We start from the raw sequence: 16,797 nt of genomic DNA on the forward strand, positions 1-16,797 counted from the left end.
AAGGTTCAAAGGAAAAATATAACTGCTGTGCAAGGTCAGAAATCAGTTGTTTTTTCTGTGTAAGGTATTCCTTTTTTGTGCTTCTACTTCAAAATCTTGCACTCAGCAAAAAAATGGCAGACCTAAAATTTGACTTTGATTTGGAATTCACCAAAAACTTGTCAAAATTTTCATATTAAAAAATAAACAAATATATTTGCGAAATAATCTTTAAAAACGCATAAAAGTGAACTTAGAGAACTGATGAGAATTTTTTCATACATTTATAAATCAAAAAAGAAGTTCAGCACACATCATAATGTCATATGAGCATAAATTACAAATCTATAGTAATATTTTACAAATTATTTCTGAAAATAAATATCTTCCTCAGGCATATCAACTGCAATTGCATTCAATGAAGCCCCGACCGATGCCTTGCTTTCTGTTTATTCTTTTGCTGCTATTCTCATTTGCACAAAGAAAAACTTCTTTTTGCATCTTAAAATGGAATATCTTGAGCTCAGGTATATCATCAAGTTGAGCTGCAACTTGCTGATTATCTTCACATGTGTATAGCAGCTCAACATTATTTTCACTTGTACGCTGGAACCACATAAAGGACTCAAACTCTGGTGTATCAGCATCATTCATAGCATTAGAAACTTGACCTTCATTACAAAGAAAAGCTTTGTAGTCATTAATGTTCATATCAAGCTCTTAGATAACATGTGGCTAGCATACATTGTTGTCATATGTGCTGATTTACTTCTCAATGTCTGAATCATAAAATGATTCAAGCCACATTTCAAACCATCAACACATGAGTCAACATGAGACATTTTAGGTGAAGAACCAAGTTCCTCAAATTGTCCCTATGTTTCAAGCTCATTTAGCAAATTGTTGTGTCATGTTCACTGCTGAAATCAGACTGGTAACAATTTACCCCTTCTTCCTCCTAAATTTTGACAACATTTCCTTGCAGCCCACTTGGAGCACAATTAGCATGGGGGAGACAACATATTTTGCACAAAAGAAATAGGCTCTCATATGCATTCACATGATCACCTTCTTCACAATCATCAAGGGAACAAACTAATAATCCATGTCTACACTGTCATTTATCTTGGCAATCTTATCAGTAAGTGCAGGAATATCCATGTCATCTTGATGCAAACAGACATCAATAGCCTCATCATCATCCAAGGAAACAAAGAAAGGCAACACATCAATTAAGAAACTATCGTGATGATAAGTCTCATGAACTGATTTGTTTGATTGCATAGTTGTGCACACCCATTCCTCTTTGTCCACAGGTTTGTCACAAAGTGTAAGGCTACATATCACATGGGTATATACAACTATGATGATTAGTCTCGTGAACTAATTCATTTGGTTGTATACTTGTGCATACACATTGTCTTTGTCCACAGGGTTGCCACAAAACGCAAGGCTACATGTGTTAACCTCAAGTTCAGGGTCAGCTTGCATATCATCACTATCATCTCCAAAGAGTAACCCATCCAACTAAAGATAAGTGCATACATTGTCTTTGTGATTTGTACAGCTGCCATCTGATGTAGTATCACAAATTTCTAGCCCTTCAAGTTCACTCTCAATCTAATCCAATGTTGTAGTCACTTTACTATGGTATGCATCTCCATCCTTTGCACTACATGCCATATTGATACATGTTGTATCCATCTCATAGCTAGTTGCGACAATCAATTCATTACCAATAACACTAGCATTTGAGCACAACAATTTCATCAAGTAGTCATTACTAATTCTTTCTAGGGAGTTGAGGCATCCATAAGCTTGTTGCAAACTTGTAAGCTTCAAATCCTTCTGCACTGAACTCTAACCATCCTCATAGGCCTCAAAGAATAGATCAACGCAACTTATACATCAGGACTAAAGCATTTGGATTTTTGGAAACAGCAACAAAAAACCTATGGTTGAAGTCTATTCTTAATTCTCTTTCTTGTCTTTCGATATATACCAATTCTTGCACAAGAACAGCAGGTTCCACATTGCTTGTGAATTCCTCATAAAAGGCAGCCACAAGGTCCCTTCAAGAGGCAAACTAATGCTCCGGAAAGCATTCAAGCTATCTCCTCACCTTCGAATGTAGTGTCCTAACAGAAAATCTCATCCAGATGTCTTTGTCTTCAAACTGAAATTTTTCTATAAACTCTGAAAATGCATCAACATGTGTGTCCCCTTCATAAATATCATACCCATCAAATCTAGGCATTTGATTCAAGACCTTGGTTGTGATGGCTTGCATTTCATGATTGACTCAAGAGAGCTCTAACTATTTGTAGGTGGTGTCTAGAGAGATGATGGGGGATCGAACTATAATGCCTTTTGTGATAATAGGTAGGGACTTTTTTTTAATTCGAACTTGAGCTTCTTGATCTGATTTTCAGCTTCTTTTTGTTGCCTAACAAGTTCATCTCGTTTTTGCATGTATATGCTTGAAGGCTCTGAGATGAGAATGCATAAAGTGCTTGGGTATTTGAATACTAGGGAGAGGCATAGTCATCTTCCTCACTATAGTATCCAGAGCTTGAAACATAAGGCACAAATGAAGGAGTAGCTCTAGGGTGATCATTGTCAAACCAAGAAGCCATGACTAGAACATCCAATCATGCAGGGAAGAACACTTATTTCTTATAAGTTTATAACACTGTCTTTCTTTATCATGAAAGAAACTTTATCTGAAGAGGGAGGAAGGAAATCCATTTGTACATTTGTTACTAGCTGCTGTAAATTTGAGATGTTTTATTTAAGCAGCAGCAACAGATAGGGTGCAGCAGCAGTCAAAGTTGAGTCCTAACAACAAATTAGCCCCCTCTTCATAAGAGGAGTACCTTGAAGCACAGTTGATCTTGAAGGCAACAAATTGGTGTTGGTTTAGCTCATTAGTAGCATATTCAAAGTTTCTCAACCACTCAGGATAAGATCATTCTGAATTGTCCCCCACTAGAGTCGCCAATATGATGATGCTCTCAAGTGTAGGCCTTTTCCTCTTGCATTGTAACCCAAAGTGAGATAAATGTAATAGGGTATCTTAGGTAGATAAAGGGATACACCAACAAAGAGAGCATGGTTTCTGACCAATGCATAGGATTAGGGCATATCCTCTTCTTCTTCAGGCTTTGCAGAACCTAGGGGTATTTCCTTGAGGTCTTAAGATAAGACAACCATTGGAACAAGGGTTCGACAACCATGCCCTATTGGCCGTCAAAAACAAGCCTGTTAGACCTCATTAATAGTAGATACAAGCAAACATGTAAGTACACCCAAAAACATAACAAGTTCTAAACACCAAAGGTAAATCCCCTTAAATCATATAAACACTTACATGACCCTCTAAATAACTATCAGATGCAAGCTCACTAAAGATGTAATAACCAAATCTGAGAATAATAGATATAACAACATCGGAATAGTTATTGGATCAGCAACTAGACCTTGATGCCCACATTTTAAGCATAAAAGAAATTTCAAAAGTTAATGGAGGACTTTAGAATGATGGAGAGAGTGCCTGGATTATTTGCACTAGTACCTATTATTAGGAGATGAGTTCTATGCTACTATGTCTATGACAATTTTTGTCAACCAAAATTGAGGAACAAGCCCAAAAGGGAGAGATACACCCTATCAGGATTTGCAGTGAAGGCTGGGCAAGTTGTCCATACCTACTTTTGATGGCTCTAACAAACGCATAATACATTGATGGATCCAAATACTAGACACGGATTTCTTTTTCAACCCTGTAATGTCCCCTTCTCAATGATGTGCTTTCAGTGGTCCATTAGCCTATTCCGGAGACCCGTAGGCTATGTGGAAAGGAGAATTAGGGTTTCCAACTTTTGTGGAGTTCTACACGAGCTTTCTAGGGTTTATCAAGAGGGAATTCTTGAATTCTGTCTATGGTTTTCTTCTGGGTTTTTCATGAGCTCCAGGTTAGCATAACATGCATTGAATTCTTTGGTGAAGTGAGAACTTACTATTTTTAGTAAGTTAGGGTTTGGCTGTTTGGATGATGCTGTCTTACTGAGCTTTCCAAGCTCTTCCTTTGGGTGCGAAGATCATGATTTTCGGAGAAGTATTTCATGACTTACTATTTTTAGTAAGTGACAGTATTGAGCGTTTCTATTTTTAGCAGTCTCGGACAGGGTCCTGATTCAGCACAGTTCAGTGGTCTTCATCGCACATCTTCATCCTTGATTTTGATGTTAATCAGTACCGAAGTTGTAAGTTATGAATTAAATATTATTTCCTTATCCTAAGGTTTAATATTTAATTATTTTATTACTCATTAATTGTGTTGTGGGTGACTTAGGGAAAAGGATAAATATTTGCTACTAATATTATTATTTCCCCTAGTCAGGTGGCGTTGAGAATGATAAAACATGTCATGTTTATATTGTTTTAATATTGCAAGTTGTTCACCAAGCAAAAGTTCGAACTCTGTTGGGCGCCCTTGGAGTGTAATGAAGCGACATGTAATTTGGGCTTATTTGTGTGCATTTGCATTTGAATTTGGTGGAGCAAAAGGTTATAAATAAGAGCCTTGGGCTCTCATTTTGGTTATCTTGAAAATTGCATCGTTATGTTGCCGGTTTGGCAATAGAAATCTGAGCTTCGAAGTGAGCCTTCCTAGCTAAGTGCAGTTTCGTACTTGCAAGACAGTACCTAGCTGTTTTTCATGTTCTCTCAATGATCTTTGTGAGTTTGTTGAAGTGTGGGATTGCTAGTTCTGCTGTATTTCGAGTTTCAATGTGTTTCCAGTCGGCTGAGAAAGTCATGGCTGAAGCATAGTTTCATTCATAAGTTTCCGTGTGATCGCCTACTGCTTTTGGGTATTGGCTCTTTGTTTTTCTGTGTCCCAGGCGATGGTATTTGTAAGTTTTCAGCACTAATCTCTGAGTATTCATTTTTATATTGCAAATCAAAATTTCCAGCTTTGGCGTTTTTCTTTGTGTGGGCATTTGGAAGCAAGTTGAGTTGAATTGGATGTTTGGTGGTCAATTTGTTGGTTGTTCTTGGTCGTTATTGATATATTAGCAGTTTGGGTTTGGTTTGGAGTGATTTGGGCGAGTTGTGAGAGAGTTTATACATTTTAGTGTGTCTTGGTGTTGCTGGTTGTGCATTTCCCTCTTGCTGTCAAAAATTATAGATTTCCAGAAGTTAGCTTTTGGGTGTACATTTAGGAGTGTGAGTAGATTAGTTGATTTGGGAGTGATTTGGAGAGATTTGGGTGAGTTTGGAGAGAGATATGAGTATGTCATAGCTTCTTGAAGTTGCTGGTCTGCGTGTCATTGCTCCTAGAATTTCATAATTTCATGTTGAAGGGCTTTTGGGGAGTTAGCACTTGCTTGGGAATATTTATCAGCTTGGACAACATTACTTCTCCATTCAATCTCTCTATTTTCTATATTGTAAGGTTAAGTAGTAGTAGTACTAACCATTTCTGATGTGTTGTTTGCCCACTGCATAAGTGGAAGAGGCTGGCTTAGCCGCCTTCTTGCTTTGTAATTCAGTTTATGTACTCAGCCCTCCCACTGAATAAGTGGTCGAGTGATAAGTTTTATGCATTGCCCTCCCGCTGAAATATGCGGTAGAGTGATAGCTTAATGTAATGTCCTCCCGCTGAAATACGCAGTAGAGTGATTGAGTTTTAGTTTCTTGTTATCTCCCTTGGCTGGTTTACTGCCAAGAGTTCAGTTTCTATCCTATTGGATAAGCAGAAGGGGCTGACTTGCCGCTCGTGCATTATAATTTCAGTTTGGTTTATGGTGCTAACGATCCCCTCAACATTGTATGTTCTCACCCTCCCAGGTTGGGCTTTGGGTGATCAGAAAGTGGAGGGTTGCTTTCAGTTGTATGGATTATTTTTCTAACCTTAATGGGTTCTGGTGTTTTCTTTGTAATTCTTATTGCTAAAAACTCAAAAAAAAATTAAGGGCAATATTACAAACCCCATGTTTGAAAATGATGCAATAAAATATGCTGCACTTCATTTGGAAAGGGATGTGCATGAGTCATGGTAACATGGGATTGTAGCACTGAGGCACAGTCTCATAAACTCCTATACAGATTTCAGCCAGAGACTCATTGACAGGTTTGATAAGAAGGATAAGGAACTACATTTCAGGGAGCTTGCATAGCTGAAGCAGTATGGCTTAGTTAATAGCTGTGTTTGAATTTCAAAGGCTTTTGTTAATGGTTCCTAATGTATCAAATAGAAGACTTACTGTTTTTTTTATTGAAGGGTTGATTGATCCAATGAAAGGTTGGGCGAAGGAATTCAACCCACCTTATTTATAGTATGCAATAAAATGGGCAAGGAATATGGAGTTTTCTACACCTAAAAATAAATTCCAGACCAAGTCATTTCCATTGAAGAAAGATGAAAAACCTTTCTAGAAGGAATGGCCTAAGAAGGAAACTATGGATGAGGGTAAAAAGAGTGAGCTTTGGAGAAAAAAAATATGTTTTTTGTGAAGAGAGCCATGGGAACCAGGTCATAGGTGCCTAAGAAGAGGCAGGGTTCACTACATTGAGGTCATCTCTGACAATGAAGCAGAAAAAGAGGAAGATGGTTCAAGGAGTGCTTAGGAAGAAGAAGAAGCTAAACCAGAAGACTAGCATGTTGGAGGAGTTTAATCCATTTAAAGTTAGAGCATTGCAAGGTTATAGAATGATGGTTTTGATTAATAGTGGGGCAATTCACAACTTCATTGATAATGACCTAGTAGCCAAGAGAGCACTTGAGGTGGAAATTTTTGAAGGATTCAATGTGATCGTTGTAGATGGGTTTACTATGACATGCACCAAAAGGATGGCACAATTGAGCATCATTTTAGGCAACCATAAGGCGACAAATGATTTTTAAATACAAAGCTAGAGTTCGAAGAAAACAAGAAATGAGTAGTACTTTGAGACATACCTAATGGATCACCCAAATAGTCACTGCAAAGAATATGGAGGCTCTTTTTTGGCATGGTGAGGTTGAATGGGCAGCACAATGATTTATTTCTACAAAAACTTCTTCACAAGATGAGAAAGCTTATCATATTGATATTCAATCTCCGTTGGAAAAACATAGTTTGGTATTTGGCAACATTCCTCCAAGTAGATCATCGGATAAGGGGTTTTGAACATGTCATTGAGCTAGAGAAGGGGCTAAGCCCGTAATAACTACTCCTTATCACCACCCAAAAAGGCATAAGGAGGAGATATTGAAGGCAATTAGGGAGCTACTTGCTATGGGACATATTAGACCTAGTTGCGGTCATTTTGCTTCTTCAGTAGTTCTGTTTAAAAAGGAGGACAAAACCATGAGAATGTGCATTGATTAAATGGTTCTCACCCAAAAAAATTTAAGAACAAGTAATCTATCCTAGGATCAACGAGCTGATTGATGAGTTGCATGGGGCAGTCTACTTTTTGACGTTTGAGCTTTGGTCAAGATACCCTCAGATTAGAGTCACAAAAGAGGACATACATAAGACTGCATTCAGATGCGACTATGGACACTAGGAGTTCTTGGTCATGCCTTTTGGATTGATTAATGCACTTTCTACATTTAAAGTCATGTATGAGTTTAGATTTTCAAAAAACAATTACAAAAATCTATACTTGTCCTCTTTGATGAGATTTTGATATATAGAAAAACATTGGAAGATCATCTTAGACATATTGAAGAGGTTTTAGGGATGACGGAAGCACAGATGCAAGTTTGGGATGAAAAAAAAATATATTTCAGACATATTGAAGAGGTCTTAGGGATGACAAAGGCACAAATTCAAGTTTGGGATGATTTTTTTTTCTTTATATATTTGGGACATGTGATTCGTGCAAAAGGAGTCAAAGTGGACCAGGGGAAGATTCAAGCTATCTTAAGATAGGCCACCACCTAAGACATTAACTTATCTTAGAGGATTCTTCAATTTGTGTAGTTATTATAGTAGATTTGTACACATTTGTTTATGTGACCTTGTTCTTGTGTAGAATTTGGACATTGAAATACTTAATTAATTGCTTGATTGCATCTCTGCAAGTAAGTCCCACTAAATCCTTTGGCATGACCTTTGGCTTCCTTCCTCCACCTTTCTTGAAGGTTTGCTCATTCTTTGAAGTATGTTTAACATTGCTAGACTCGATAATCTCCTTATATGTGTTAGGGTTCCCACAGATACTGAGAGGGGGGGGTGAATTAGTATCTGACCGGTAATGAAATTTTCTTAAAACTGAATATGCAGAATATAAAGTAACAGTATACCGGTATGCAAGAATTAATGCAAATAACAGAATCAAAAGCATCCACATGAAAAGAACACCATGACACAAGATGTTTAACGAGGAAACCCGGTGTGGGAAAAACCTCGGTGGGATTTGTGACCCACAATATTCACTTACTGGCCAATAAGAGAATATTACTTACAATAGGGGCCTGCACATGCAGGAAGGCCAACTGCCTAGAGCTCACTGCTCAATAAGAAGTCACATTGACTTACAATGAGGATTTACACAAATCCAATATCTTGTACTGCTTTACAATAGCATCTTCAATGCTAGATTCAGTACCGGTTCTTGCTCTGTTCTTTACTATACCCTTGACCTACAATTCGCACATTAGGTCTGCCTTATAATTTATTTATTGCTTTCTATCCATATCCTACAAATGACTACAATGGTCTCTTTTATATACAAGAGTCATTTTACAATTTACCAAGTCGGCTTACAATAATAAACAAAATATTACATATCAAAAATCCTGTCGGCCTCTGTGCCGGTATTCATCTTTTCTTCTATGCCGGTGTACATCTTCTGTGCCGGTGCCGGTGTAGATTGATTTTGTTGATGCCGGAGCACTGTTTTGTTTGAGTAATGCTTTGCCGGTATAATGTCTTGCCGGTGCCATAGGATTGCAAGGTTGCTTGAGTAATGCTTTGCCGGTGCCATAGGATTGCAAGGTTGCCATCAATGACAAAACCTTCAATTACACACAATGTCTCATTGGAGTGTCCATATGCCAACAATCTCCCCCTTTGGCAACAGTCATGAGAAATTATAAAAAGATATCCAAAAATGTGTAGACTAAAAAATGTTACCAAAAATGTGAGAGCTCCCCCTGAGCATGTGATCCCTGTGTTTTGAATTTTCTCAACTACTACTCCCCCTTTGGCATCAATGACAAAGGTTAGTAGATTTTGTAGTTGTACCAATTCATAACCTCAACCTTGTAGTTGGGTAGTTATTATCTGAAGAATATCTCCCAAAATTAAGTTTATGCCATCCATAAATTTCTTGCTCTCTTTTATTGCTATCTCAGTTCTGTATACTGTACCGGTGAGATGCTGCAAGTGCTCTACCGGTGTTTTGCTACCCTGTGTTAGTGCCTCTGAGATTTCCTAACGCAGAGATGCTAAATAGTCCAATCTTGGACTTAGTTTAGATCTCAAAGATTTTGCCTTGTTTATTATTTTCTCTTTTTCTCTTTCTAATTTGAGCAATTCTTCCTCAAAATTTGTTATCTTTTCCTCAAAAACTGATAATGTATCAGGTGAGTTAACAAAATTATCAGCAAGTTTATTGATCTCTTCCTGTACCTTGCTCATCTTTTTGTCTACATCCGTTGTCAAAAAGTTTATCTTACAGGTATCTTTGTACAGAGTTTTGTACTCTTTCAATAAATTGCATAGTTCTGGTAGAAGTGTGTCAAATTCCCTGTTACACTTCTTTATTCCTTCCTCAAAGAATTTCTGTTTCTCTTTTTCTACACTTTCCTTTACAGTTTCTACCTTTGTTTGCTCAAAATTTCCAAAAATATATTTACAAAGTGTATCCAACTGGCCTAAAGAATCTTTGTTGGCTATATTACAATTGGGAGCTATTGATTTCAAAACTGGAATTGAATCATCTATCGCTTTATAGGCTTGTGAGCTATGATCAGTTATTTTCTTGATAGATTCGAGCAATACCTCTGTTACATTTGATGGTGACCCAATAGACTGAGTGCCAGTGGAAGTGACCATGCTGGTATTGACCTCTGGTAGATCTGTTTGTGTCTCCATCTCTTTAAGCACAGTTTTTCCTGCATCATTTCTTACCGGTGGCATCTGTTCTGGAGCCTTTAGCTTTGTTGGTTGCTCTATTTGTGTTCCAGATTCCACCTTTTTCTCTGAATCTGCTGCCGGTTGCTCTTTGTTTCCTGTTGCCGGTTGGTCTTTGTTTTCTGTTGCCGGTTGCTCTTTGTTATCAAATTTATCTGTGGTATCCTTATCTACCACTATGTTGATTTTTTGAGTATCAACATTCACAGTATATAAGACTTCAGGATTAGGATTATTATCCTCTGTGTCCATGCTCTCAGCTGCCAGTTGATCTTCTGCAGTTGTTGTTTTTATCGGTGGAGTATTTAAAGGAGGTGGGGGTAAGTTGTCTCTAATCTTGATACTTGGTGGTTCACCAACTTTACCTTTCCCTTTGTCCTTTTGATATACCAGAATGGGCTTGGGATTCCTATATTTTTCTTGTTTTTCTTTTTCAACCAAGAATATATCCCAACCATTTTCCGTTTCCTCTGAAACTTCTGTAACTCTACCTACCATTAGTGAAATTTGTCGGTGTGCAGTGGAAAAAACAGTCCGGTTGGCCTGAGCTATCAAATCATCAATTTCCTTAGGTGAGTTGACCGGGTATACTGCAAGTAATTTTTCTATTTTAATTTTCTTATCCAACTCAACTATTCCTTGCCTTCTGGCCTCAAGTCTTTTATATAATTCATCAGGAATTTCATTTAGGACTTGCATCAAAAACTTTTTATACATGTCCATGTGTAATATAACACTTTCCTCGGCTTGTCCTTTCTCATCATCTGATAGAGTGTCATAGATTTTCCCTATGTTTTTCAATTTACCTTCCTCTGTGATCTCATTCAGTAATATGTCAAAAGGGGCCAAGTCAGTGTTTGTCTTCTTCTTCTTTTTGGGGGTCAACTTTTTCTTAGGTGTGGCTTTCTTGACTGGAGACCTTACAACTTGTTGCTTCTATCTTGTCCTTCTAGGTGAAGGAGTGGATACCGATGAGGGGTCTCTTTTCCTAACAACTCTTTTGAAAGTTGCTGGCATATCTCCTTCTGAGGAGGTATCTACCGGTGATAGATGAGTTTCAGGCTGTTGGGCTGCCAACTCTTCTTCTGTTATGCCGGTTTTCTTTAATACATCATCTTTTATGGCTTTTGCTTGCTTGGTTCCTTTCCTCACAACTGCCTCAACTTTCTTTACTCTCTTTTTAGATTGAATTTGACTTTCGATGGTCTTAGCACTATCAAATACTTCTTCCTTTGGTTCATTGGGGGCTTCCAGAAGTGCTTTGGCATATGTTTCCACTATGTGGTCATCTGTTTCATACCCCATCTCTGTAACCTAGATTGTTCTTGGGATGACTGCTTCCATCCAGATCTCATCCTTTTTGATTACAAAACATATGTCATCCTTGTATTTGTTGACAATTTCCTGTGATAGTCTGATTCTTTTATTCATTTTGACCTTTAGTGCTTGAAAATACTCATTGATAATCTTTTCTCTGTTTTCACCCATGTTGAATAAGTCAGATAATTGTTTTCCTACCGGTATGTCAAATCCAAAATCCTTGTTGCCTATACCGGGAGCCTATTTGGTTATATGTAGCATTAAACATACAAGTAGATTTCCAAATCTAAAGGTTCCTTTCTTATCCTTCTTGATTTTTGCCAAATTGTCAATTAACTCATCTTTTAACCATTCATAGATATCAATTTTTACATTGTCCTTAACCATGTCATAAGCACTTTTTATGCATAAACTGGAAACAGAGTTAAGCGTATTTGCATGAGTTGCTTTGTAACCTAGAATCATGCTAATGAATCTCACATTTGTATCAGTCACATCATTAACCCTCAATGATCTTTTGTCAGATGTTGCACCAGTTAATTTCATTACTAGGTCATTGGAGAACTTCTTGGTTTTGTCGGGTCTGGTACCGGTGGAAGGTAACCCTGTTACTGCTTTCACAGCTACCTTTGTAATTTTATGCACTGAGTCAAGCCAAAAGAATGAGCCATGTACCCTGCTAAGAACTATCCTAACCACTTCCTTGGGAAATTCAGGAATGCAGAGGATTTCAGTGAATCCTAGGGTTTCAACAATTTTATGTTCAGGTTTCACATTTCCGGCATTGTCACATATAACAGATTTATACATGTTTTTGATTTCTTCATCACCTAATTCCTCTATGTTGCAATGAATATACATTCTAGGGTCTTCTGCATAAACAACACCCCTTGGAATTTGGGAAAAAGCACCTGTGTTGTCATCTTTCTTAGCTATCTCGGGAACTAGCTCAAACACGGGCCTAGGTCGTTTTATAACCTCGACTAATGTAGGGTTTGCTATGAATTCAGGTGCAGAGGAGGATGCCATGCTGATAAATACCTTTTTTTGCCTTTGGATGGATTGATTACTAAAGTGCTTTGCCTCTTTGCTTGGAATGCCTTAGCTTGGAAATCTTTGCGCTCTCTGAAAGTTTGAATTCACGGTGAAATGAAATGGAGCCAAAAACCTTATTTTATAAAGTCTTTTCTGCTACCTACCACATTAATTGTTTGCCGGCAATGTATTAACTCAACTTTATTTGCCGGTAATGAAGGATTTTCAACTTCTATTCTCTAACCGAGGGAATAATAGCACGTGTCATTAAATTGCCAAACGCTCAAGATAATTTTCTTCAATTTGATGAAGAACATCCTGCCGGTGGAGCATTGCTCTGTCCTGCCGGTGGAGCATCATATTGTCCTGCCGGTGAAGCATTTGTTGGTTCTACCGGTGGAGGAGTAACTCCAATATTTAGATCACCTTTTCTAATCCATTGCTTTGAAAATTCTTGCTTAACCTCTTCAACCTTTTCTTTACCTTTCAAGCTAGTACTTTTGTTATCTATTGGTGTACCTTTACTTCTACAGAATTTAGCAATATGACCAATCTTGTTACATGCATTACATTATTTTTCTGAATAGCTTTCCCATAACCTATGCCGGTTTGTGTTCTGCATTTATTTGATAAATGACCAAATCTTCCACAAACATAACATCTTACATTCATTCTGCAATTTTCAGAGTTATGACCAATTTTGTTGCATTTGGTGCATTGACCGGTGGGAGGATTGATGTTCTGATAATTCCTAGATCTACATTCATTTGCCCTATGACCATATTTATTACAGTTAAAGCATTTTCCATTGAATTTGTAAGTATTAGAGGGTCTTACCGGTTTGCTTTGATCCTGGGTATTTGTAGTACCAGAGCTTTCTCCAACTTCAAATCCAACTCCAGAAGTGTCACCTTTGGGTTTTTGATTCTTCAAGAAGGTACCAAGTTCTTCTGAGCTTTTCTTGAATTTTTCTTTGTGTTGATTTGCAGTTTCCAATTCCCTTTCCAAGATCTCTTTTTGTCTCAGTTGTTTCATTCGAGTCATTTTGAGTATGCATAAGATCTGTCTTCAACATGTCATTTTCATAGCTAAGTCTTGTGTTCTCATTTGCTGCATCACTTAGTCTTCTGGTCAATTCTTCTTCATTCTTCTTTTTGTCCTCAATCTCTTTGCAAAATCTCATAGTCATATCCTGCATTTCATTTTTTGTTGTCATGATCTCTTGTTTCAATTTGCTTATCATATCATTTAGTGATTCCTTTTCATCATTTTCATTTTGCAATTTTTCACAAAGTTCTCTTCTCTTGTTTCTTGTAACAGTAAGATTTTCTTGAAGTGCCTGAATAATGTCCTGAGCTGCTTTTAAATCATCTTCTAATTTGATATTATTCAACTTCTCTGCATCATAGTCAGTAAGAGCTCCTTCAAGTTGCTTCATCAGATTTTCCATCTTTACCGGTGTCAAGATCTTCCTCAAGCTGTTAGGCTTCTGAAAATAGAGGACCAAGCTCTGATACCAATTGTTAGGGTTCCCACAGATACTGAGAGGGGGGGGTGTATCAGTATCTGACCGGTAATGAAATTTTCTTAAAACTGAATATGCAGAATATAAAGTAACAGTATACCGGTATGCAAGAATTAATGCAAATAACAGAATCAAAAGCATCCACATGAAAAAAACACTATAACACAAGATGTTTAACGAGGAAACCCGGTGTGGGAAAAACCTCGGTGGGATTTGTGACCCACAATATTCACTTACTGGCCAATAATAGAATATTACTTACAATAGGGGCCTGCACATGCAGGAAGGCCAACTGCCTAGAGCTCACTGCTCAATAAGAAGTCACACTGACTTACAATGAGGATTTACACAAATCCAATATCTTGTACTACTTTACAATAGCATTTTCAATGCCAGATTCAGTACCGGTTCTTGCTCTGTTCTTTACATATACCCTTGACCTACAATTCGCACATTAGGTCTGCCTTATAATTTATTTATTGCTTTCTATCCATATCCTACAAATGACTACAATGATCTCTTTTATATACAAGAGTCATTTTACAATTTACCAAGTCGGCTTACAATAATAAACAAAATATTACATATCAAAAATCCTGTCGGCCTCTGTGCCGGTATTCATCTTTTCTTCTGTGCCGGTGTACATCTTCTGTGCCCGTGCCGGTGTAGATTGATTTTGTTGATGCCGGAGCACTGTTTTGTTTGAGTAATGCTTTGCCGGTATAATGTCTTGCCGGTGCCATAGGATTGCAAGGTTGCCTGAGTAATGCTTTGCCGGTGCCAAAGGATTGCAAGGTTGCCATCAATGACAAAACCTTCAATCACACACAATGTCTCATTGGAGTGTCCATATGCCAACAATATGTATAGATTTGTCTTCCACTACCTTGTTTGCTCTTTCCTCATTGGCCTTTATTGCATGCACCTCATTGTTTGTGAGGATACTTCTAGCTGTAGAGTGCAAATTGAGAGGTTTCCTCTATAGAACAAATTTGTAGCAAACATATCTCATCTTGAATGGACACATGAAAACAATTCACATAACTGTTGACGTGTATTTTGTACACCATCATACACAGAATAAAATACCTAAAGGCATCTTATCCTCTCTTGAGAAAATAGTCTCTAACTGCTGAAGATTCGCATAAAGGATCAGTTAGGTAGACTCCAAGGTTCTTTTAGTAGGGTCTCTACGTGTGGATAAGCTCCAGTGGTATGATGTGATTTGCTGGAATCACAAGGGGACTTACATTGAACTTCCGATCTGCTTTGCTGGACATAGGCTCTTACTAACTTAGATTAAAAAAAAATGGAAAAAAGGATGGAGGGCGAAGAGAGGATCTATTCCTAATACTAAGAATGTAGGAGCAATGATTTGATTTTTGATGAAACTCTAACTAGGTCTTGTTTTGACATCAATGGAACATCTACACAAGGCTAGTGCGATCTTCTAAGGAAGCTTTATGATGTTCAAATCATCACCGCAGGCATAGATACCATCCAAGTTGATGCATATCAATGAAGAAGCGACAAATTGAAATTGAGCTTGAGCTGAACGATTCCAGTTGACTACACAAGGCAAGTCTGCAATCAACAAACTGCTAGTAGTATGGATATACGAATTTCACCATCAATCAAGCACATTTCCTCCATTCATCTAATTATCTACCATCTAAGATTGAAGACTTCAACAAGAAACCATGCAAATTGCAAGAAAACGACATATTTCACCATTACTTCAATGAAAATGGAGTTTGTTTACAATCAATGGCAACAATTTCTTGCCTTGTCCTCCTATTCTACTCTCTAACTACTTTCAACTATTTACAACTCTCTCTCTAATTATTGCTAAAATTCCCCTTTACAAATGAAATGCCTGGGCTTATATAGTGCCCACAATACAATTTGATGGCTTAGATCAATTCAAGATCAATGGCCAAGATTCAACAATGAAAACCCTAATTAGGGTTTGTTACAACCATTACATAACATTTAATGCTTGACCAATGACAAAATTGTATTGCTTGGACACATGTCCCTTTTAGAAAAATCGACCAATGGATAGCCGGGGTAGGTACATCGGAGTTTGTGCCACCTTCCATGAGTTAAGTACATTGAATCTGGACATGCTGAGATGGACTTCACTGATTGGAGAAATGATGACTAGGACGCCACCTCATTTGACACTTGGAACTTGGTAGATATTCAACTTGATGTTGTTGAGAAGCTATCTTTGATTAACTCTTCTAAAATTATTTGCTTCTTCAACGAGCCCTTGTCCTAACTCCATGTGTCCTTGATGTGCAGGATGATGATGTACCTCGCCTTGGAACGTTGGATTGAAAGAGGTTGCCCATGTCCTTGCTTGATCGTCCCGGCGAAGACCGTCCTTGATCCGGCTTGATTTTCCTTGATGAGATCTCCATTTGATGCCTACACAACATTTCAAAATTAGTAACATGATTTTGCAATACATAACATAAATTAGAGAGCAAAATTTTAGGAAACTTAAAGATAAGTCCTTTATTAATCATTTCCTAAAAAAGATTGAGCTAAGGATTCAAAACTTCAAAATTTCAAAATTTAAGCTACAACGATCAACGCTCAAAATCAAAACAATAAATCCATATTGCCATACCTCTTTGAGAGTTTAACTCTAAAATGCAAAATAAAGGAATTCGCCCAGGCAAAATTTGAAATTCGATAGTCTTGATGTGATCTTCAAAAGAACGTTCCTCTTATCAACTTCGCCACCCTTCAAGCCTTGGATGTGATCTCCTCTTCAAGTTAGCAATTTCGCCATCT

The 16,797-nt window shown here is 37.6% G+C and overlaps 1 protein-coding gene across 4 annotated transcripts in view; it reads left to right on the forward strand.

The window, feature by feature from the left end:
• Window positions 1-16,797, forward strand: part of LOC131066634 (ribosome-recycling factor, chloroplastic) — a 186,109-nt gene that overhangs the window by 109,278 nt on the left and 60,034 nt on the right. The gene's annotated exons all lie outside the window — the stretch shown is intronic.

This window comes from Cryptomeria japonica, chromosome 4, assembly GCF_030272615.1.
Source record: "Cryptomeria japonica chromosome 4, Sugi_1.0, whole genome shotgun sequence".
In the NCBI taxonomy this organism is placed as follows: Eukaryota; Viridiplantae; Streptophyta; class Pinopsida; order Cupressales; family Cupressaceae; genus Cryptomeria; species Cryptomeria japonica.